This window comes from Arvicanthis niloticus, chromosome 6 (genome assembly GCF_011762505.2).
Source record: "Arvicanthis niloticus isolate mArvNil1 chromosome 6, mArvNil1.pat.X, whole genome shotgun sequence".
Taxonomy (NCBI): Eukaryota; Metazoa; Chordata; class Mammalia; order Rodentia; family Muridae; genus Arvicanthis; species Arvicanthis niloticus.
Window position 1 is genome coordinate 100854749 of NC_047663.1, and position 22686 is coordinate 100877434.

General features: G+C 46.7%; 1 protein-coding gene and 1 pseudogene across 4 annotated transcripts in view; one reads left to right on the forward strand and one right to left on the reverse strand.

The window, feature by feature from the left end:
• The window catches only part of Snx29 (sorting nexin 29), a 389041-nt gene that overhangs the window by 139976 nt on the left and 226379 nt on the right, over window positions 1–22686 (forward strand). The window lies entirely within an intron of this gene.
• On the reverse strand, window positions 10730–12401 carry LOC143442919 (inactive tyrosine-protein kinase PRAG1 pseudogene; annotated as a pseudogene).

Below are 22686 nucleotides of genomic sequence, written 5' to 3' on the forward strand. Positions count from 1 at the left end.
GTCTGAATTGGCTCTGTGACCATCATTACCACCACCTCTGCCAGTCCCACCATCACCACCTTCACCCCCACCACTACCACTCCCACCTCCACCTACTCTACCTCCACCACCACCTTCTCCATCTCTACCTCCACCATCACCTCCATCTCCACCTCCACCATCACCACCACCTCCACCATCACCACCACCTCCTCCATCTCCACCATCCCCACCACCTCCACCATCACCACCACCTCCACCACCACTACCACCACCACCACCACCACCACCACTACCTCCACCTCCAATCATATCACCACTATGACAGTATTTACTACTTGTTAATAGTCTGGTGTTGGGAGGTGTATTGATTCTGTCTACCATTAGCAACACATTTTATGTTTATGGAGGCTCACGGTTGTGCATGCCTACTATGTTTCAGACATTTGTTCAGTCCTTCCCAAAGCCCAGTGAGGCATATACTGGTGTCAGCATGATACATGAGAGGACTAAAGCACAAAGAAATGAAGTCCATTGCCAGGGAAGTAGCTGGGGTTGGGTGAGCCAGGAGCCACAGCTGGCAAATTAGGCTTCAGGCTGTCATTTGATTTATTTTCTCCTTAGTTCCCTTCCTGCCATTATTTTGAGACTGGGTTTTACTGTGTGGGCTGGGCAGCATGGAACTGACTGTATAGATTAGATCAGGCTAGCCTGGAACTCACAGAGATCACTTGCTTTTTCTAGAGAATGCTGGAGTTAGAGGTATGCAGTACCACAGCCAGCTCTTTCTTCTCTTCTGGTGTGTCTATGTAGATCAGGCTGGCCTTGAACTTTTGCCTCTCTCCCCCTTTGTTTTGTTTTGTTTCCAAAACAGTGTTTCCCTGTGTAGCCCTGGCTATCCTAGATTTCACTCTGTAGACTAGGCTGGCCTCATAGAGATCTGCTTCTGCCTCTGCTTCCTGAGTCCTGGGACTAAAGGCATGTGTCACCGGCTTCTGCTTCCTTTTCTATAAGGTTTTATTGTAATACAAACACATCTGTTGCTTTCTGAATGTCTATGATGGTAGTGGAGTTGAGTGGCTGGCTCACAAACAACCCCTTTCACTGGCCCTCTTCCCAGAATTCACTGCTGTCTGCTGCAGCACTTGCATAGTCACTGTCCAGGGTTGCCTCTCAAGAAAAGGTGGTCTACATACCTTTAAGCCCAGCACTTGGGAGGCTGAAGCAGAAGTATATCTGTGAGTCCAAGGCCAGCCTGATCTACATTGAAAGTTTTAGGACACCCCCTCTCTCCAAAAGAACAAAGGAAGGAAGGAAGGAAGGAAGAAGGAAAGAAGGAAGGAAGGAAGGAAAGAAGGAAGGACAGACAAGACAAGATACTGGGAAGCAGCAATGAACTAGAGAATCCTGGTGAGGAGGGAGTGATCATATCTCACCTCTCCCTCCTGCCCCTATTCCCCTCTGTCTCTCTCATGCACATATTCTCTCTCTCTCTCTCTCTCTCTCTCTCTCTCTCTCTCTCTCTCTCTCTCTCTCTGTCTGTCTGTCTCTCATACACACTCAACCACTCACTCTCACAATACTCTGATATGTGCTCCAGAGGACGAGCTGAGGCTGCTACGGCAGGAGAATGCAGGAAACTTTAGTGCCTGAGTTCAGGGTGTGTGGTAGGTAGAGACCAAGGCAGCTGCTTTGATAGAAATGGTGTGTAGGTGGACAGGGTGCAGGGAGGAGCCTGTAGGCCCAAGGAGCACAAGCACATGTGCTTACACCCTAACTCTGGAGATGAGTGTCTTGGAAACAAAGACCTTACTGAGCAACCATAGATACTAGCTAAACAAAGAACCAGGTCCCTAGACCAGCAGTGCCCAACCTGTGGGTCGTGACCCCTTGGGGTCAAATTACCCTTTCACAGAGGTTACCTAAGACCATCAGAAAACATAAATATTTACATTAAGAGTCATAACAGTAGCAAAATGACAGTTATAAAATAGCAACAAAAATAATTTTACAGCTGGGGGTCACCACAACTTGAGGAACTGATTAAAGGATCGCAGCACTGGGAAGATTGAGACCCACTGACCTAGACTATCCTTCAGCTACTAGCAGCAAGGCTGGAGCACAGCTGGAAAAGGCCAGAGCCACCAAAGTGAAGACACTTCTGAGCTGCAAAGAGGGGGCTGGCCATGGCTAAGAGGAGCAACATGAGTTGGAGCCAGCAAAGGCGTGGGCAGACTCTTCCAAGCAAAGGGTGTCCTCGGTCCTGGGTTGGTTGAGAACAAGAGTCTAGATAATTTATATGCTGTGTGGGAGGGCATGGAGTTGTGTGTGTGGCTATGAGACTTCTTGATCAAGGTTTCAACATAAATAGATATGTGTTTGTGTGTGTGCTCATGTATGCGTATGTGTATGTTGGACTCTAAGAACCAAACCGGGGAACGTGCTCCTGCAGAAGCACTCACGGACAGCAGATTCGATGCAATTACAAGAGGTTTATTGATAACCAGTGCACTGGGGTTCCCTTGCACGCAGGCAAGAGGAACCCCGAGCCAAAGCTAAGAGCAGTTTTTATACCATTTTTACAGAGTTCACGAGAGCAGTTTTACAATTACCCCTTAAACAATAACTACAAAGGCTGATCTCAAACAGCTGTTCCCAGGCCCAGTTTCTAGGTAACTCAAATTTGCACATTATCTTTATAACAATGAGTGTTAGCTAAGTGGCTTCTGTTTACCTAGGTTTATTACATTAAGGGCCCAGCTTCCTGATTACCTCTTATCTTGGGCCCTTCTCCTGAGATGTGTGTGTAAGTCTTTGGAATGTGCTCCTCCCCGGATGTTTCTGGGGAAGTTAATTTTTAAGTTAACTGAGACCTGAGATTCTTACATTCCCTCATATACATGGATGGAGGCCAGAGGAGGGGTCAGGCGGCCTGCTCTGTTGTTCTTGGCCTTACTTCTTTGAGACAGTGTTTCTCATAGATTCTGGTGCAGGTAAGCCCCTGTGAACCTCCTGTTTTTACTCCTCAGTGTGGGGACAGCATTGTGCTTGCCCACACCCAGCTTTTGATGTGTTGGGGATTTGAACTCAGGTCCTCATGCTGTGCAATAAGTGTTTTTATTGAGTCATATCCCCAGCCCATAAACAGTATTATTTTGGTTTTGCCTGACACCATGAACTAAATTGTCTCTTTTATAGCTCTTTTCCCACCTCCATTTTCTGGCCTTTGTACTTAAATTTAAAATACCTCAAAAAAATTTTTTTAGTGGTATAAAAGCTTCCCTCTCCCTAATTAAGGGACCATTAAGTCTACTTGGTTTAAGTATCCCTGCTGGAGTACCACAGGAAGGCCACATGGGGAAGCAAAGTCAACTTTGGCTGGCTTTGTGCCCTGAACTGCTTCTTATCTCTGTGCCACTCTGCTGCAGAGTTCCCACATCCTTGGCTTGACACAGTTGCCCCAGGCAATGTTGCATTCCAGTGGCATGGTAGGCTGACGGGTGCCTGGGTAGTGAGTGAGTGGCTTGGAGTTCCAGCCACCTCTTGCTGTTTCCTCCTCAGAGGGGACTTCTCAGGGCTGCTTCCCACCCTCTGCCCCACCACATCCCTGCTTTTCAGCTGCTAGAACTTTGTGGCAATGACATCTTGGGTTATATTTAGAGGATTACATAGTCATCTCTCTGACTTGGGTGGATTGCTGTCTGAAGAGCTTCTTTAGGAAGCTGAGCAAGGCACAGAAGTGACGTGCATGCTTTCACAGTGAACGTTGACTTCTTGCTGCTCTCATCATCCTGAAAGAGAACTGATCCTTGGCACTGGGTTGGGTGAGGCAGGCTGTACTCCACCCACACAGTACCACTCATCCACATGGAAATGTCCCTCCAGAAGAGTGTCCCTGCAACTGAGGATGGCACTGGAGGCAGGCTCTGAGTGTCAGGTTGTTGCTAAGGGGATGGGGCTCCCTTTTAGGCAATGAAAATGATTTAGACATGCTGGCTGTATAACTATGTAGATACCTGTGCTGGCTCTGTTGTTTGTTAAGTCGACATAGCCAGGGTCATCGGGGAAGAGGGAACTTCAGCTAAGAAAATTCCTACAGCAGGTTGGCCTTTAGGCGAGTCTGTGGGGCATTTTCTTGATATTAATAATTTATGTGGGAGGGTACAGTGCATTGGAGGCAGTGGTCCCATGTACTGGTCCTGAGCAGTGGTCCAGGCCGAGCCTGCCGTGGAGAGGAAGTCAGCTTCTGCCAGGTTCCTTTCTTGACTTGCCTCACAGATGGACTGAGGGTAAAAAAAACCTTTCCTCACCAGGTTGCTTTTCATAATGGTGTTGATGACAGCAATAGAAACCAAACTAAGACAATACCAAAAATCCGTTAATATATATGGTTGAAATGGGTAATGCTACTGTCAACATAAAGCAACGTCTCTTATTTAAAGGACATAGAAATAGTTTATTGTGAGCCAAATGTGAATGGCAGCATTCATGCTGGGTTACCTCACACAACACATTCCACTATGGAAGACATTACAGGACAGAAGAAAAACATAGTCAATGTGTTTGTATTGTAGGGGCATCGGATGCATAGGCAGAGGGTTTCTCAGTGGGTTTAGGTACTGGCACATTCTTAGCATATAAAATTGGTACAAGCTGGAGTTCTTTCAGGCTTTGTGACTATCTTGAGAGTTTCATATAGCAGTTATGAAGATCTTAGGGCAGGTATAGCAGTTAATGATAGACGGCTATTAAATGCAGTAAAGCGCCCAGGACAGCTCTGCCTGCAACATTCAGACTGCTCCAGGCGAGATAGCCTAGTTAGCCAGTGTCAGTCTGCAGGCTCTTCTATGTAGCTGTGGCTGCTTACAGGAGCTTGAGGCCACAGTATTGGGACTGTTGCTAAAATCCCTTCCTGGAGAAATGTGAACAACATCTGCCCGTCCTCATAAATTCCTAACCAGAAAGAAAAGAACAATTCCACATGCCTTACCCTGGGAACCAGTGAGTTCATCGGGCTTCCTGACAGAGCAAGCGTAGGTGAGGCAATACTGGAAGGAGAGTCGGTGACCTAAAAGTGTCAGCACTGGAAAGTCTTCACCAGGCATGGGTGGCTTCCCCATGGCCATTCCAGAGCCTCCTTCCTTAGTCTTCTCCTTCCCCATGGTATATACTCTACTTAGCTTGTCTGCCATGTGCATTTGGGGGGAAATGAATACAAATGCCTGGGAGGAGTGGCTGGCTACTCAGAAGAGGTTCCTTCTGTGATGGAATGAGCAGTTATCACACCCAGCTATCGGGGTCCTTGGCAAGCAGACCCAGCCATCCTTTTGAGGACAGCAGTGCGTCCATCCAAAGACTGCATTACAGGCAGCAATGCAGATTACATCTCGAAAGCTGTGATCTTAAAAAGTCAGAGGCATTCATATATTTTAGAGATGTTGTATGATCTGGTAACTGTAGATCTTGATGGCACCCAGTGTTAAAGAGGGTGCGTGGCACAGCTGTGTGTGCGCAAGCCAGCGCCTGAGGGAGGCCAAGGCAGGAACCCCAGCAGGAACAGAGACAAACTATGGAGGAAAGCTGCTTACTGGCTTGCTCTCCATGGCTCTCTTTGCTTGCTTTTTTGAGATAGAGTCTTACTGTGTAGGCTGGACCCTCCCCTCCCATATCAGTCATTAATCAAGAGAATGTCCCACAATATGCCCACAGAACAGTCTGATAGAGACCGTTCTTCCCAGCTTTTTCTTAGTTTGTGTCAAGTTGACAAACTAGCACAGAGAGACTGGGCAGTAGGTAAGTGTGACATGGGCTGCAATCTTCAGACTCTGATAGGGCTGGAAACATGGCAAGTATTGGGTTCCAGCTTGAATCTGTGCCTTTCTCAGTCTGAGTGTGGCTTCTAACTTGCAGTTAAGTCTTATGTGCATAGGAATCAGATACCTCCTTGGTTCTAGAGAAGGCAGGCTTTTAATCCCTGTGAGGCCTGCGGAAAGATCTCTTAGGTCTTTGTGAATTTGGGTCCCTGCCACTCTCTGGTGCTGTCACTGCTCCTCTACTGCTGCTCCAAGTCAACAAAGGGCACCTGAGCTCCTTTCTCTGCTGGCAAGGGCGAAGTCTCCTTAGCCCGCTCTGACCACATTAGCAGTCCTCCCATGCTTCTTTGCTGACATGGTGCCACCTCCCTGACTGGGGTCGTCCCCCAAGATGTAACCAGAGTATCTCTTCGGTGCTTCTGGGCTGCTGGAATTATGGGATATGCATGGTAGGGAGTGGCAAACTCCCATCCAGAGATCCCATTGTTATGGCTAACAGTGGGGCCTGAAGAAGGTCTGTCCTGGCTGGACTCAGGCCTTTGAGATTTTGAGCCTTGGCCTCTGTCTAGAGAGAATAAACACAATGCAGGCCGGAGGTAGAAGGGTTTGTCACTGATTCTCTCCAGCTCTGCAGCAGTTTGAACTGCAGTTGACCCAGGTTGGGCTTGGGAAAGGAATGGACATGACCAATAGACCCCCATGATGGACCATAAGGAGTCTATTTCCCACACACTAACACTGTGGGTGCTTTGTGAGTAATGTGTAATGAACAGTAATGTATCATGTGGCCCACTGGGAAGCAGCATAGTACTCTGCTCCTCTTCAGTAGGCAGCACGTTAGGGAGATTTTGTGTCTGGCTCTTTTTCTCTTTGGAGAGAGGAAATGGATTCTATAAATCAAAAATATTGTTAGTACTTTTGAAAACTCAGTTCTCTTGGCCCTGAGGTAAGGAGGGCCAGTAAATAGCTTAGCAGGTTCCCTCTTGAGGGGTCTAAAAACAAATTTTAATTATATTTCACTTAGTGCTTTGGTAACTTTTAAAAGGAGCCTGGTTTGGGAATATTACTTGGCAGTTCCTCTGTTTATGGGTTCCAGGGCCATCTGCATTACCTCTGTCCTGTTACTAGGTTGCTATTTTTTCTTCTATGAGTTTGCAGCAGGCATTGGCCTCTGTTGGAAGTCAGTCATTATTTGTTATGAAGTGAATTCTGCCCCTATATTCATATGCTGAAGCTCTACTTCCCAGTGTGAATATGTTTGAACATAGGACTCTTAATGAGATAAACAAAGTTAATTGAGGCCATAAAGACAGGACTCTTATCCATTGAACTGTCCTTACATAAATAGGAAGGGATGCCAAGGACTGACACCCAGAGAGGGTCCCAGGAGGGCACAATGAGAAAATTGCTGTTTTAAAAACAAAATTCCAAATGTTCAACTTACCAAATGAAGACTCAGGAGACAGAGACTGTGGTGAAAGCCTGCTAGCTCAGAGAGGCAGAGAAAGCACCCACCGATGTCCCAGAAGGAAAAGGCTCCTGCTCCTTCTCTGTGCTGTCTTAAATACCCTTCAACTCAGAGACCCCCTTTCTCTTTTCTGGTGCTTCCTATTTTCAGTCTCTGTGGACTGGTTGCTCGATCAGTCTCTTGACCTGTGCTTGATCTCGTTTACCGAAAGCTCTCGTGTTAAAGGTGTGGCTAAGACTGAGCTACACCACAGCAAGAAACAGGTCTTTCCGGTCCACAATCTTGGGGTTCACAATGTGATCAAATATCCTGCAACAGAAGATGAAAGTCTATAAGTCAAAGAGAGGGGTTGCAGGAGGTCACCAGACACTTGAGTCTTGGGCTTCCAGTTTTTAGATCTGTGTTTTGTTACAGAAGTGAAATTGGACTGATCGTTCATAGGTTTTTGTTAGGTTTGTTTCCAAAGCTCTATTCTTTATTAGCTTGAATCTTGGAACAAGCCACACTCTTCTTATGCTCTGATATCCTTTTCTGTAGCACAGGCTGTGTGTATGTCCCAGGAGTTATATATTATGTATGTCATATATAATATAATGTTATCTCTACAATAATATACATGTTGATTTAGTTTTAACCATGGCAGGAGATTGATCACGTTTGGTCTAGATCTCAAGTGCTGGTGCTCAGGGTTTGTGACCAAGGCAGTAGTGGGTGAGGAAAGTCTGCTGACTCTAGGATAGACTGTGTGGGGATTCATCTCAATTTTGGCTCTTTTGGGTGTGGCCATTGCCAGCAGCTAGTTTAGTTGTTCACTGGGGTGGAGTGAAGCTAGGCTCGGTTACTAGTGTTTTTGTAGATGACACTTGTGGTTGGATTCTCTCTCTCTCTCTGGTTCCAGGTGTGACTGTCCCGTATTCTTTCTCCTCTGGTGTGGGTATGTGTTGGACAGGATCTTACATAAAGACATCCATCTCAGAAGCAGCCCTCACTGGTCTTGTTCTCTCTCATCCCTAGTAGCCTGTTTTGTTTTGGTGCCTGGGATGTGGTGGTACACAATTATTGTCATTTTATAGCTTTATCAAGATGAGATCTGCCCGTGTTACAAATCAGCCATCAACCACGAGGCCAATATTTTAGAATACACTTATGGTGTTAATACTTTATCTTTTCTCCTTTTCTTTCTTCCCCACCATTCTTCCTTCCTCTTCTCCTGGGGTGGAACCCATGCTCTTGCTCATGCTGGTGAATGCTATACCAGGCTGGGCCACAGCTCTAGCCTGCTTCCAGCCATCGTGCATCATCTTGTGCTTCATAACTTCTGGACATTCATTCAGTCACGGTGTGATGAGCGCCTGTCATCAGAAACCTAGAAGCGTGGCGGGTCAGCATTGGGGTAAGCAGTGTCACACAGCTTGTCGGCCCTAATTGTCAGGACAGCACTGTGTGGCCAAGCTTGGTCTTCCCTTTCTCAGCCGGCTGTGTTCTAGCTACTGAGCAGAGCCTCCCGGGGATTAGCCACAGTCCGTCCCAGGCTTCATCTCCCCACCGTCATGGAACTGCTGACTATATTAGTTTCTTTTCCTTGCTGCTGCACCAGCAAGTGCAGGAGGGAGGGCTCGTTTCTTCGAAGTAACCGCAGAGGCAGTGGTCTAATGGTGGCTGCTCATCCACGTGGACACCATGTTATCAAAGTTTGTAATTCAGTCTAACTTGAATGGTGCTTTCTTCTCACTGTAGAGTTGTGTTTATAAACTGTGCTTGAAATGCGTTTGGCTGGATAGACACACTTTTTAAGTTCTTGCTGCATGTTAACTTGAGTGTTGTTGTTCTGAAAACTGTGTTTGGTTTAAAGCAAATGAGTTGGTATGTTATGTCATCGTAATATCATCCTGTGAGTCCTTGTATAGGGAACAGAATAGCAAATACAATGTAAAAGGTTGGGGTGGTGAGGTAAAGGTTGGTAAAGGCACTTGCACAGTATAAGTGGTTAAGCAAACAACCCTATTGCCCTGAATTTGGTATTCTGAGCCCCAAACCATTGGATATTTTGTGTTACATATGGGTTCCCATGTGTATATATATTCCTGTGCATACATATCTATAAAGTCTCAGAAAAACAGCCTCAACATGTTAACAAGTACCTAGAGGTGACAGGTCCTGCTCGTGCCTGTCCTGCCCGCCTCACTCTCTCACTCTAGGTGCTGTTACCAGAACTCATAGCCACTGTGTACGTCTCTACCACAAGCCATAGTGCACACTGTCTGTGGTGGCATCACTCATTGCCAGCGTGTGGGGCTTTTGCTCCCTTCCAGCTTCTTCTGTGGTTGAGAATGCAGGGGAGGCCAGCAGCGGCCTCGGCAGCAGCCTCAAGCAGGGCGTTGATTTCTTTTCTTTGGATCCCTTTTCTTGTATCTGTAAAGTGCAAGGGCATTCATTTGAAGTGTTGCTATCAGAGGAGGTTAATCTAACTCTCCTTCCTCAGAGGGCACTTGACCCAGAATTGTTCTCTCCCCGAGGCAGGATGATTTTCTTAGAATAGATCTTGCTGTTGTCCCTCACAGTCAATATTACTAGGTATAGCCTGGGCTCCGGGGCCGGTAGTTTGAAATATTTGCTGTAACTAAGTCGTTTGCGTCCTGTGGGGTGACCACTCCTATTATCTTCTCCCAGGGCCCCTGTCTCTGTGTGGTAGGCCTTACTTGCCTGTCTTTGGCTTTTGCTACTTTGTCTCAACTCTTTGTTTGAATCGCTTCTTTCCCACCCAGTCTGAGACTGCTTGTTGTCTGCGCCTTCCTCAGGATACTTTCCTGCTGCTTTTCATTTCCCAAGTAGTGTTCCGGTTTCCTATGTTCTTTCCCAGCGTTGCACTTTCTAATTGTGGGATGCACTATGTTTCTGTGGCTTGCATCCTCTGTACCTTGTCTTTTGGCTTGTCTTGAAATAGAGGCTTGCAGTTGCATAGGTATTTTTGGTATGTATTTATTACCTGTAGATGATTCTCCTCCTTCTCTTACTCCTTCCCTTCCTCTCCCTTTCCCTTTTCCTCCTCCACCCTTTCTCGTTTTAAGTCAGAGTCTTACTATGTAGCCTAGGTTAGCCTGATTCTAACCATTGTAGTCTAGCCCAGCCTTGCACCTGCTATCTTCCTGCCTTGGCCCTTGGAATGCTGGTATGCCAGGGAGGAGGGCCACAGGTATGGGGACCAGAGCTTTGTCTTTTGTCGTATCCAGCAACACACCACTTGCTCCTTGGACCCACTGGGCTTTGTCCTCGTCTCCCTTTCACTGGATCTCCCCTTCATCCTTAGCACCCCTCTTCCCTGTTCAGCCACACCTCCATCTCGGTGGTCTTTTTCTTACTATGGGGCTCTGTCACCATGCAAGGGAACTGAGGCCAGTGGGGGTTACAGCCAGTCTGCACCCCATTGCTTTCTGGAGAGTAAGGGCCTTGGCTCCAAAGCAGCTCTTACCTATGTACTGAGTGGTTGATTTGGGAACCTCTCAGGGCTTTTCAGTGGTCGCCCTTTTAAATCCATTTGTTCCTGTGCACAGTTGGAGGCAGGCTGGTGCAGCACCTCCCGGGTGATGAGCACCACACAGTCCCACTCCTGGGCACAGGGTGTGAGGGTGCAGCAGCACGAGGTTTTTGCTGGATATGTCAGGGTGGTAAGCATGGTGGAGGTCACAGAGGCCACAAAGTGGCTTCAGTCTTGTTGGATGTTTGAAGTGCATGGGCACAGACTAGCTGCAGTACTAGATACATTTGGGTTCTTGGGGTTTGTGGATTTTCACAGCATAGGTGTTGCCAGGGGCCTCAGAGCAGGCAGTGCAGTAGCAAATTGTATTCCCTGAGTCACAACATGGCTCATTGCACATCAGCTTGAAGAGTGACCGGTTATTGTCCTTGAAGAGTAGTTCTTTTTCTGGCCTCCCATGAAGAGGTCTTCATGCTTGGTCACTAGCCGGGCCAGACTGTGTGTACAGACCCCCAAGCATGGCCTGGGTGCCCTCCTTGCTGCTGATGCTACCCAGCAGACTGTACAGCTGAAGCTGGGTGCTGCTGGAGGAGGCCTGGCTGGACACGCTGAGCTGGGAAGGCGACGTGGAGGCGGCTGCTCTGCACTGGAGACTGGGCTTCCACAACCGCCTTTGCTGTTTGCCAGCCCCAGGGAGCACTGATGTTGAAAGCTTTCTCCAAAGGCTTAGAAGAGGAGAAGACATGGTGGGAACATTTTCGAGTTCAAGGAACAGCTAGAAGGAGGCTCATCATGGGCACAAACACTGGTTTCTGAGTGACTTAGGTTCAGCTTGGGACGTGCTGTCTGTGGCTTAGGAGAGCCTTGGGTCTAGAAGAAGCCATCAGGAGAAGAGGCTGCATGGCTCACTATCTTTTCTGGGGCAGAGGAGGAGGCTGCACAGGACCACTGGGGGACACATTCTTTATAGAGCCTGATGGGAAAGGGACAGGAGCAAAGAGTTTTTCCTGTTGATGGTGGATGAGTTGATGTGTTCATTTATGGACCTCCAGTGCTGCAGGTTCTGGAGTCCAAGGCTAGGCTGTCCATGGAGGCTGTGCTGAAGCTGATGTGAGCCTTTTTGAAGGATGGGCTAAGGCTTTCTGTAGAGCTCTGGTTCACGTTTTCCAAGTCAGAGCTGCTCTTGTTCATTTTTAACAGGTGCCTTGATTTTAGAGGTGGGGAGGGATGCCTGTGTCCTTCAGGAACTCAGGGGCAAAGGAAGCAGATTTGCTCATCCCTGTATTACTTTTGCTGCTCTGCCCAGAGGATCCATCAGTGAGATGGAGAAGGAGTGGTCGAGGAGTTTGGATGGTTTAGGTATCAGTTTCTACCTCTCTCCCCAGCTTTGACTCAACAATTTCTTCTTCCCCTCCTCTCCTTCTATCTAGCACTGGTGGCCCCAATCACCAGTCTGGTATCTTAGCTGCCCCTGGTCCAAGCCTGAAGAGGAGGTGGTTGGTGGGGTGCACTTGGCAGGGTCACTGGCGGTAACACCATTGGTCTGGCAGGAAGTTAGGTCAGTAGGGACTGTAAATGGCAGATGGGTTCCACCGCTGCTGCTACCAGTGTCCCCATCGCTGCCTCTAGCTCCACTGTAGAGACCATCCATGGCTGTAGATGCCATCCGTGGGCTTTGCTTCACTCCTTTATTTATTTTAATGTAGGAATTTAAAGAGATTTAAAAATGCTGCTGCTGTCGCTGCTGTCTTCCCAGAATCCTTTTCTAAAGAGGCATTTAAATAATACCACTAAATCCTCCCTTAATAATAATCCCACTGGACAAAGCATGCAAGGAAGCTGCCAGAGGGGGAAGTGGAAGGCGAGCAGCAGCTGGTAATAGGCCAGTTGATTGTTATTGAGGATTAGAGCTCACTGTAATGCTTGCAAGGTGGGTCTGCAGGTTCCCCAGAGCTGCTGCCCAGCCAGGGCCTGTGGGTGGCTCCTTGGGGGTAGGGGGGCAAGAGTGGCTCCTTAAGCCTTGGGGCCAGAGTGACATGCAGGAACCCAGCATTCCCCCAACCTGGGCAGGTTCTCCTCTTCACTCTCGGTAGGACAGAGAAATATCATCATGAGTCTTACATGTGGATTAATTATTCATAAAACAACACATTAAAAATGTCCTTAACTTTTTACTTTGGAGAATTTAAGCTGACACCTAGGTTTACCAGATCTTCTGGTCTGAATCTGACATTTCCTGTAAGCGCGTGCTGGGGATGCTTTTTCCCCAGCAGGTTGTGGATGATACTTTGGGGGATTGTGGGGGCATCTAAGAAGAGGGGTGTGGCTGGTGTGGGTGGTCACACAGGGTGTTTATTTGAAGGTTATGCTTACCACTGTCTTTATCTTGCTCTCTACTTTCTGGCCTTTCTTGATGTGAGAGACATCTACCACATATTCCTGCTCCAGTGAACTTCACCATGCTCATCCACCATAATGGACTAAAATTCCCTCAAACTGGGAACCAAGTCAACGAGCTGAAACCAACTGTCCCTCCATTAGGTGTTTCTGGCAGGTGTTGTCATAATGGCACAAAGGTTACCAGTGCTGAGGTGTTTATATTTTACACGTTTGACTTTATTTTCAGTCTTCTTTTTCTGTATAGACACATCCAGGAATATACATTATCATTATATGAGTGTTTGCAAGGGTTTTCCCCACGTCGTCCTAGTGTGCTTTCTATGACTGTGTTAAACACCATGACCAAGAGCAACTTGGGGAGGAAAGGGTTGGGCTGCCTTGAGACTTTTGCCTGAGCTCCTTTGGTGCACTGTGCTTTGTGTTGGGAATGCCAGGTTGGGTGAGCCTACATTCCTGCTTTTAAAGAGGTTATGGCCAGGAGGCAGCAATGTTATGGTTTAATATTAAGGAGTCAGGATTCTGCAGGCAGCCTTATTCTAGAGTTTCATTTTGCTGTTCTAACAGATGCTATCTGGTCTCCTGGGCTGCATACTCACTGTGCCTAGCTGGCCTCTAGGCGTCCTGTCCACCTCGGGCATGTCTGAAGCCCATGGTGCTAGCTAGCTCTCTTTATGCTGGCACCCTGGAGTCCAGAAGCTTGCGTCACTCACTCTGTTTAGGAGCATCTAGCAGACTTTGCCAACAACTTGTCTTCAACTTTGGGTGTTAAAGGGAACACAGTAAAAAGGGGTTCTAACTGTGTGCCAACTAACATTAGTGACAAACAGCTGAAGGAATCTGGTTTTATTTTGCCGTGTCAATTATTGCAGTTATTAGATGTCAAGGGGAAAATAATTGTTCCTTAGAAATGTGGTTCTCTGGCTAGATCCCTGGGCTGACTTTGCAGCGGTAGCAGTGAGTATATGTGAGTGGCCATGCTGTGGTGTCTTAGCTCAAGCCACCAGAGGGTACTGTTAGCATGAACCTGTACTCCAGGTTCTGTAGTGACCTACTCTTTTACCAAGCCCTTGCTTTGTCCTGAAATTCCAAGGCTAAGGCTGTTCGTGGAGCTTGTCACACTGCAGTTTCTGCACAGTCAGGGACCCAGACTGGAATGCCCATAGACAGGGCTAACAGACGTGAGGAACTATGCATGTCTGAGAGATGAAGAAGGGTGTCTTTGGAGGAGGAACTAGGGGAGGCATGTTCCCAATCTAAAGTGGCCTCAGCCACTCTTCAGTGAACCTGGTCACTGCAAGGCTTCCAGGCAGCTCTTGCTCATGGTTTTTTCAAAATGAACTTAGATCCTTAAGTGAAATAGCTTTGAATTGTTTGCACCTAGTTGGAAACTCCTTGCTCCCTCTGAGGCTTACATAACCCTGAGAACCGACCCATGATTCCAGCACATGCTCTGTGATACCATGCTCCCTTCAGTAGCATTTCTGTGTCTGCTGTGTGGCCTCCATTGGTACATATTATTATTATTATCATTTTAAAATTATTCCTTCATCTATAGTTTAATAGTCTGCTGCCTGTGGTCTCAAGAGGCTGAGATTTGATGAGACTTACTATGATCTGTTCCAAAGCCAAATTGAGTTTTCAGCTTGGTTTTCAGATAGTATGTCTCAGCCTGCCAACACTGCATCGGTGTGAACAATGACAGTGTGCATGCCCTGCCTGCTGGCCCGTTCTGCCTTCCTCAAGAGCAGGGTGAAAGATAAGAAGAGCAACCTGACCTCCCAGTTGCCATCTAGTGGTTTCTAGGTTCTGATAGAATCGTACAACCTGTATTATCAAAGAGGGATGTGTAACTTAGGATCCGACTCTTATGTTTTTCTGAAGCCATTTAAAGTTTGTTATGCTGTACTTATATTTGCCAAGCAAACATTCTTTTTAGTATGTTATGAGACATTTAATTCATCTTCAAGTTCTTTTGTTTAAACCATTATTATAAATCCCCTTTGAGGAGCACATGCAGGGGTGGTGGGAGTGCTGGGGTTTCTTTCCTGAGGGATTTGTGCTTGTGTGCACTTTAGCGTGCATGAGTGTGGAAGCCAGAGCTTGATATCAGGAGTTTTCCTCAGTTGCTGTCTGTAGACAATAGTTTTTCCAACCTACTTTCATAACAGTCAGCCTCTCCTCTTGCCCATCACTCTCCAGAGGTAGTGAAAGAGAAAAGTTATTAGGCTATGGGGGAAGTGGACCTGTTTAACAATAGCTCTTTAGGGGTGAACTCAATCTTCTTTGTCAGCAGTTCAGTCCTGTAGCAAACACCAAATGTGAATCTGCAGCTTCAGTCCAGTCTTCTTGGCAGGCAGATACCACACATGAGCCAGCAGCTGCTGTCCAGTACTGAAGAAACCGCAGGCTCACCAACTGCCTCAGGCTGCTGAAGCAGCAGGAAGCCTCTCTCAATGGCAGTATTACCACAAGCTGAGGGAGCTTAACAATGCTAGGTAAGGCGAACCAATACTTGCTTGTTGTTAGTGGAAAAACAGTGAGACAGAGCAAAGCAAATCAATGCTCCGGTTCCCACTGTCTGTGGGGTCATATTTATAGTCTTCCATCACTTGTCCTTTCACACGTCTGCTCCAGCAAAACATCCTTTCACCTGTGTCTGCTTCAGGAAAACATCATTTGACATAACTGACTTTCCAAAGAAAGTAGAAGTTTCCACTTCAGTTCTTCACCTTATTTCTTGAGGCAGGGTCTCTCACTGAACCAGGAACTCATTGATTTGGGTAGACTGGCTGGACAGCAAATTCCAGAGATTCTCTTGTCTCCACCCTTCTCTCTCTCCCAGAACCCTCCCCACCCCCCAGCCCCCATCCTTCTCTGGGATTAAAGATGCTTGCTGGCACACAAGGCTTTTTATTTGGGTTCTGGAAAATGAACTCAGGTCTTTATGGTTATGTTGCAAGCTTTTATAAACCAAGAAATCTGAGCCAAGGGATATTTCTTTAGCTTTATGGAGTAATTTTAGATTTACAAAATAATCATAAACATAATAAAATAACTCCCATATTTTTTGCTTGGGTCACTAACTACTAATACTTTTTATAATAATTGGGACACATTTATCTGTCTACATATCTGTGTGTCTTTTTACCCACATAAACATTTGTAGTATATGTAGTTAAATTAAAGCAAGCATCATGATGTTTTTTTTCCTTAAACACTCTTCAGACATACTTTCTTATGTGGCTGCAGTGTGGCAGGGAGTGAGCACTGTACAGTGTCATTACGACTGCAGTGTGGTGTAACATACAGGAAGTGAGGGCTGTGTGGTATTATTGTGTAGGATGCTTGGTATATGCTAGTCAGCTGTTTGTGACTATGAGAAATGTCTGAAATATACAGGTCAGAGGAAGGAAAATGTATTTTGGCTCACAGTTTCAATTTTCTCAGTCTGTCATTGTCTGGTCCTGTTGTTTCAGTGTCTCAGAGAGATAGAAAAGGCTCAGGGAGCCAGAGAGACATGTAGGGCATAGGAACACAAGATGTGTCTGTCCAGAGCCCTTAGCAACCTGTCTCTTCCAGTGAGGCATTCAAGAATGCCACCAGGGCTTAGTGTACTGGCTCCTGAAAAGCTCTTAGGATGCAGCACTTCCAGAAGCCCTTCTGCTGCCAAGCAAACCTCTAACATGGGGCCTGCTGGGGACACTTCACCTCTAAACCATAGCACTGCATGGTCCCATTTCATCAGGTGAGCTCACTGAGCCTTGAGTGACAGTGTTCTCTGCCAGACCCATCACTTTGAACGTCTTATCTCTACTCTCTTGTAATCTGAAAAGTTTTCTTGGTTTTTGTTGTTGTTGTTGTTGTTTTTGATCTTGGTTTTTCCTGTCTTCTGGTCAGAGGCACAATTTGGGTTTGTCAGCTGTTTGCTTATGATTCCATTTAGGTTATTTGCTTTTGACAGGCTCTTAAAGGTTCTTAATTCATTCTCTCTTGGCCTAATAAAGGAGCAGCAACTACCAAGTAGACTTCAGGTCTCACAGGCGGCAAAGCTAATTCCAGAAAGTCAGACTCAAGAACAGATGTTGCATCTTCTGGCCTAGGAGGCTAGCATTCACACATGTTAAAAGAGCAAACCCAGGTCTGAAGGCCTTGGCACTGCATGAGAACTGTGAACTTGTCAGCAGACCCACCAGAGCAGGGCTGAGTTCATGTAGTCTGGTGCTGCAGTGGACACCCCTCTGGACAGGGACATACTCTCTTGCACTATGGCTCTGGCCTCTGTAGGCTGTGGCTTTGAAACTGTTTTTGGGTGGAGCATCATTGCACATCCCTTCTCTAGTTTATATCTCTAGCCAGCAGAATTACTGCTTTTAGCAAAGATAGGTTGCTACATTGATGTAGTAGTTTCTAGAACTGGATCCTAAGAAAACCCTGTTTAGCAAGAGGCTCCTATGACCCCCAGCTAATTGGATAAATCTGATTCCCTAGATGCAGGGACCTGGGCCAGGAAAGGTGACACGTACTTTCTAAGGACATATGTTGGCTGTATCTGGGGAAGAGGGTTCAGGGCTCAGGATACTCTGAGGTGTGTCATCTGACATTAATTACTTTTGTGAGTTACTGGGGCTGTTAGTTCTGTTTCCTTGGCTGGGATCTGGAATACAGGACCAAGCATACCATTCTGAGTAGAATTTACCAGGTGGCTGATGAAGTGAGATGGGTTTTATAGAAGGAATAGGGTGATGGTGAAAAAAAGGAAAGAAGGCATTAAAATCCAAGCATATCTTCTTAGGCCCTCCCCCTCCCCAAGTCCCCCAACAGGAGAAGATGCTGCACAGGTCAAGTCACAGAGCAGCAGAGAAGTCCGAGTCTCCGGGAAGCCCTTGAAGGTTCTTATTTGAGGGAACTGGAAAGAAAAGAAAATGCCCCAAGACTTCTTATGTCCAAGCAGGCACTTCTGGGCAACAGTTGAAGAACACTGCTCCTGCTTCAAGTCTGTCACCAACAGAGTATGACAGGAGGGCCCATGGCAGTGAGTGGATATCAGGGTGTGGCTAAGAAGTGCCCTGGAGATTTGTTAAAGTTCAGAATTCAGGTTCTACTCCAGGAAATGTGATTCCCAAGGGGGTCTGGGAACCAGCTTTCTTCTTCTAGCTTCTGCCCCTTTATATACTAATGTGTGTTTCCCATAAGGGAAGCATTCTCCTTGGGCACTGCAGTGCAGTGCTGAGGGTCAGAAGCCAGCACTTCCTCACACTTGGGCACTTCAGTACAGTGTGTGGCACTCACCGTGTGTCCCAGATCTCTCCTGTTTTGCAGCATGAAGGACACCAGAGTGACCTATGAAGTTGTCATCTCTCCTTAGCTTTTACTCTTATGATCTTGACATTTTTAAAGATGGCAAACCAGTTTATTTTGGAAAACTATTTCAATGGTCACATTGTCCCAGCTTTGCCCAGGGAGGGCATTACTATGCTCTTTTGTGGCAGTCTCATGAGTTCACAACAATATCTTGAATTTTGATAATACCTTTCTTGAGTAACAAGAGCCTGGCTACTTTAAATTTATCCTGTCTGATAAATTTGGTTACTTTTTTTTTTTTTAATTAAATTTTTTTTTCAGACAGGTTTTTCTGTGTAGCCATGGCTGAACTGGAGCTCACTGTAGACCAGGCTGCCCCCAGACTCACAGATAATCCCACGTGCAGATAAACTCACAAGGACTGGCAGCTTGTGCTGCCACCGCCTGCCTAAATTTGGTTATTTGATCAGTTCTCCTTTAAGTAATTCACCCCTCCTGTTCTTGGAGCTGAACTGTCCAGGAAGGGAAGACCCTACCCCCATCACACTCTCAATCCCAGGGCCATTCTTGGGTGTCCTTGACCAGTTATCACCTGTGCTGAGTATCTCCTGAAATGATGCCCTTGAGGCTTATGGGTGTTTGACAAGGTGTTGAGTTACAGACAGAAAATCATGTACTCCACAACAATGACACAGGTGTCAGAAGGCATGGCACAGGGAGGGACTGTGATAAGCTAAATTCTGCAGTGGTGGAGGGGCTTAGCTAGATGCTTGGCTGAGCACCCCTGACAGCTCCCTGCTGTCTGGAGTCATACTGCCAGTTTGAACCCCAGCTCCTGTCATTTCCTAGGGAAACTGCTTAGCCTCTCTCTGTCACTTAAGCCTGTCAGTATTGACAAAGCCTCCACAGCCCTTTCCCTGCAGCAGCCCTTGCTTATTGTGGGCTCTGGGTTGTCACACAAAGGTGTGACTGCAGTAGTGTTAGGTAGACTTCAGGGCTGGAAAGCCCTCACAAGGGGTAGGTCTGAAGGAGACCAGCAGTATATGATGGTAGCTTTGATAGCATAGTTTACAGAGATCTTGAGCTGCTAGGAATATCTTTCAGCACCATTAAACTAGGTGCCTTTTGTTCCTACTGTTAAGTGCAAAGATGGGAGGAGGAAGATTACTGGGCCAAATCATCCTGGAACAGGTGGTACAGGACCATTTGTAGTTAAGGCTACAGGTGGGGCATAGTCTGGGCCTTGAGAAACAGAGATTTAATCATAAGCAGGAATGAGCCTACTTTGTCTTTATCTTAAGGTAGCTTGTAAAGCCTAAAATGGAGGCAGGCTGGTTCCTCACTGGTTCCTTTGAGGTAGTCCTCATGGCTTTGTGTAGCCAGGCCTCTCAGCCATTGTCTTCTGATAGTTGGGTGTGGTTAGATGTGGTGTCTACTCAGTATCACTACCTAGTAGAGTTGAGGTACCCTTAAGCCAAGCTTTTGTCTGGCCCAGGAGAGCAGATTTTTGTAGGTGTATCTCACTGTGGTGTTTTGATGCTAGAATTACCAAATGCACTTAACAGGTTTGTTGGTTTTGTTTTGAGTAATTACTCTTTGAATGGTGCTGTCTGAGGTTTCTGGTTGTTTATTCTGACATCCGGCAGGCATAATTGCATTGACTTGCACACATTAATTACTGTACTCACTGGAAGCTGTAGGAGAGGCACTTGCTGCCACCTACTCCATGATTTACATCTCCCCTGAGCTTTGAAAGGAAAATGCAGGGTGGCCAGCAGGTGGATCAGAGCTGGCAGCTAGCTGGCAAGATGAAGATCTTTGGATTTCTCTCCACCTCCGTGGCTGCTACCCAGTCCTCTCTGTCCTGGTCACCATCATTTCTTGGCTGGACAACTGCAGTGGTTGCCTTTTAGAAGTCAACTGGCATCCGCTCTATTTACGGCCACACTGGTTTTCTCATGTAGCCCCATGCTCTCCCTCACACCCATTGGCTGCTCCCAGTCTTTGCCCTGGCTCAGGGGCCTTCATGACTCATTCCTGGCTGCAGCCCCTTCCAGCTTCCTGGGCCTTTTCCAGCCTTTCCCTCTGATCTAGTTTTGGGTCTGGCAGCCTGCCTAGAACACTGTTAGAAATGCAGACTTCCAGGCCCTGCTCCACTGCTCTGAATCAAATTTGTATTTTAATAGACACACAGGTGGCTTAGTGCACCCATTTCTCCATCCTGATTCTGGGAATTGTGTGTCTTCTACCTCCTTCAGGTTTGTCAACTTCCAGAAAGCCTTAGAGACTCTTCTGTAAAACATTCCACCACCCTGTATCCTCCTAGACCACACTCTCTCTTCCTTCCCATCCCCTTCTCATTTTTATAGGGTGCATTGTAGTCTGAAACAGTATTTTCTGACCTGTAAGGCCACAGCTCCTTTGTAAATGGGTCCCTCTGTAAGGATGGGGACTCATTCTGTGCTGTACCCCTAAACCCATGTATGTGAACATGGTCACTGGCATGATGTCCTAAGAAGTTGTTAGGAGAACTGTACATATTGCACCAATCCTCAGGGTTCCTTGATCTTCTGTTATTTAAGGAGGTAAACTGAGGTACAGAGAGGGCATCTGTCTGTGCAGTTAGTTAGATGTGAAGTCACTGGGCTTTGATATCACTTGAACAGGGGAATGAAAGGTCAGACAAAGCCAAGTTATTTGACTTCTAAAATTTTTTGTTTGTTTGTTTTTGTTTTGTTTTTCGAGACAGGGTTTCTCTGTGTAGTCCTGGATGTCCTGGAACTCACTCTGTAGGCCAGGCTGGCCTCGAACTAAAAAATCTTCCTGCCTCTGCCTCCAAAGTACTGGGATTAAAAGCGTGCGCCACCACTGCCCGGCGACTTCTAAAATTCTTATCTCTGTTTCCTATGCTCTGTTTCTAGGCTCAGCATCAGGGGTAAAAAATGCCTCATAAGATTACCAGGAGGATTGAGTGTACTAATATGCATAAAGTTCTGTAGATCAGATTAAATTTAGTCAATTAAGCTGACACTGTAGCTTAGTAGTAACATGATTGCCTGGCATCTGAGACCCTGGGTTCCATCTCAGTACTGCCATCTCCAATTCCTCCTAGTTTCAGAGGATCAGAGACCTAGACTTGGCTTACCTCATCCCTCTGGCCCAGGATCTCATAAGGTTAGGCAGAGTATGGGGTGGAGTTGTAGTCATTCAAGGCTTGCTAGGTCTACAGTGTATTCTTCCAGGCTCAGTCATTAAGCTGCGAGGCAATCCCTTTCTCTACTATGTGGCTTCCCACAGGTTAGCTGGGAATCAGAGAAATAGGCGTTGTTCCTGTTTTCTTGTAACTGATTCTAGAAGTGAAACATAGCACTTCTGCTACAGAGGGGATGAAGAAGTCCAGTTGATCCCCAGGAAGCTGTTGTTACAGTTGTTAATAGGGTGGGACATTTATGGACCACTTAAAACAGCACTTGACATCCAGTGAGCATTGTGTGAAAATTGGGGGACAGCTGTTGTCAGTGTCATCACTGAAGGATGAAGAGCTGGTGAGAATAGGAGCTGAGGTTTGAAGCCCAGGAAGGCCTGCATAATGAACCTCAGCTGCACTGATAGCCAAGTGTCAACCATGGATGTATGGTAATCTGAGTAAGGATTAATGTACTGAGCAGAATGGTACACTCCAAATGGCATCTCTGTCTACAAGGCAAGGTCTTCTGCCCTGGCCCGAGGGGGATTCAACGAGACCCTAGGGAAGGGACGAAAGAATGAAGAGACAAGAGACACAAAGAAGGAGCACAGGTCTGAATGTCTGATCAAGCACTCAAACATCATTGTTCAGGCTACTGTTATAAAGACAAGCAGGCAGGAGGGTCATCTGATCAGTGAGGGTCCAGGGCCTTCTGGTAATTGTAAAGTTCTTTATGCCCACAAACATTCCTTAGCCCAAACCACTTATTTAAATATTTTCTCACAAGCAAGAAGTCAATAAAACATTTCTCAAGTTGCTTACCTGGCTAATATTTTCTCTCAGGCAGAAAGGCAATAAAGCATTCCTTAACCCAGGCTGTTTGCCTAACTGGTATTTTCCCTCAGGCGGGAAGGCAATAAATAAAGTCTTGGCTCCCGGCAGTCTTCCTTATGGCTGACAAGACAACTCAGGTATTAGCTAGCAGTGCTTGCTGCCAAGCCTGGTGACTCGAGTTCTAGCCCCAGGACCACAAGTACTGCCACTCATGCATGCATGTCTACAC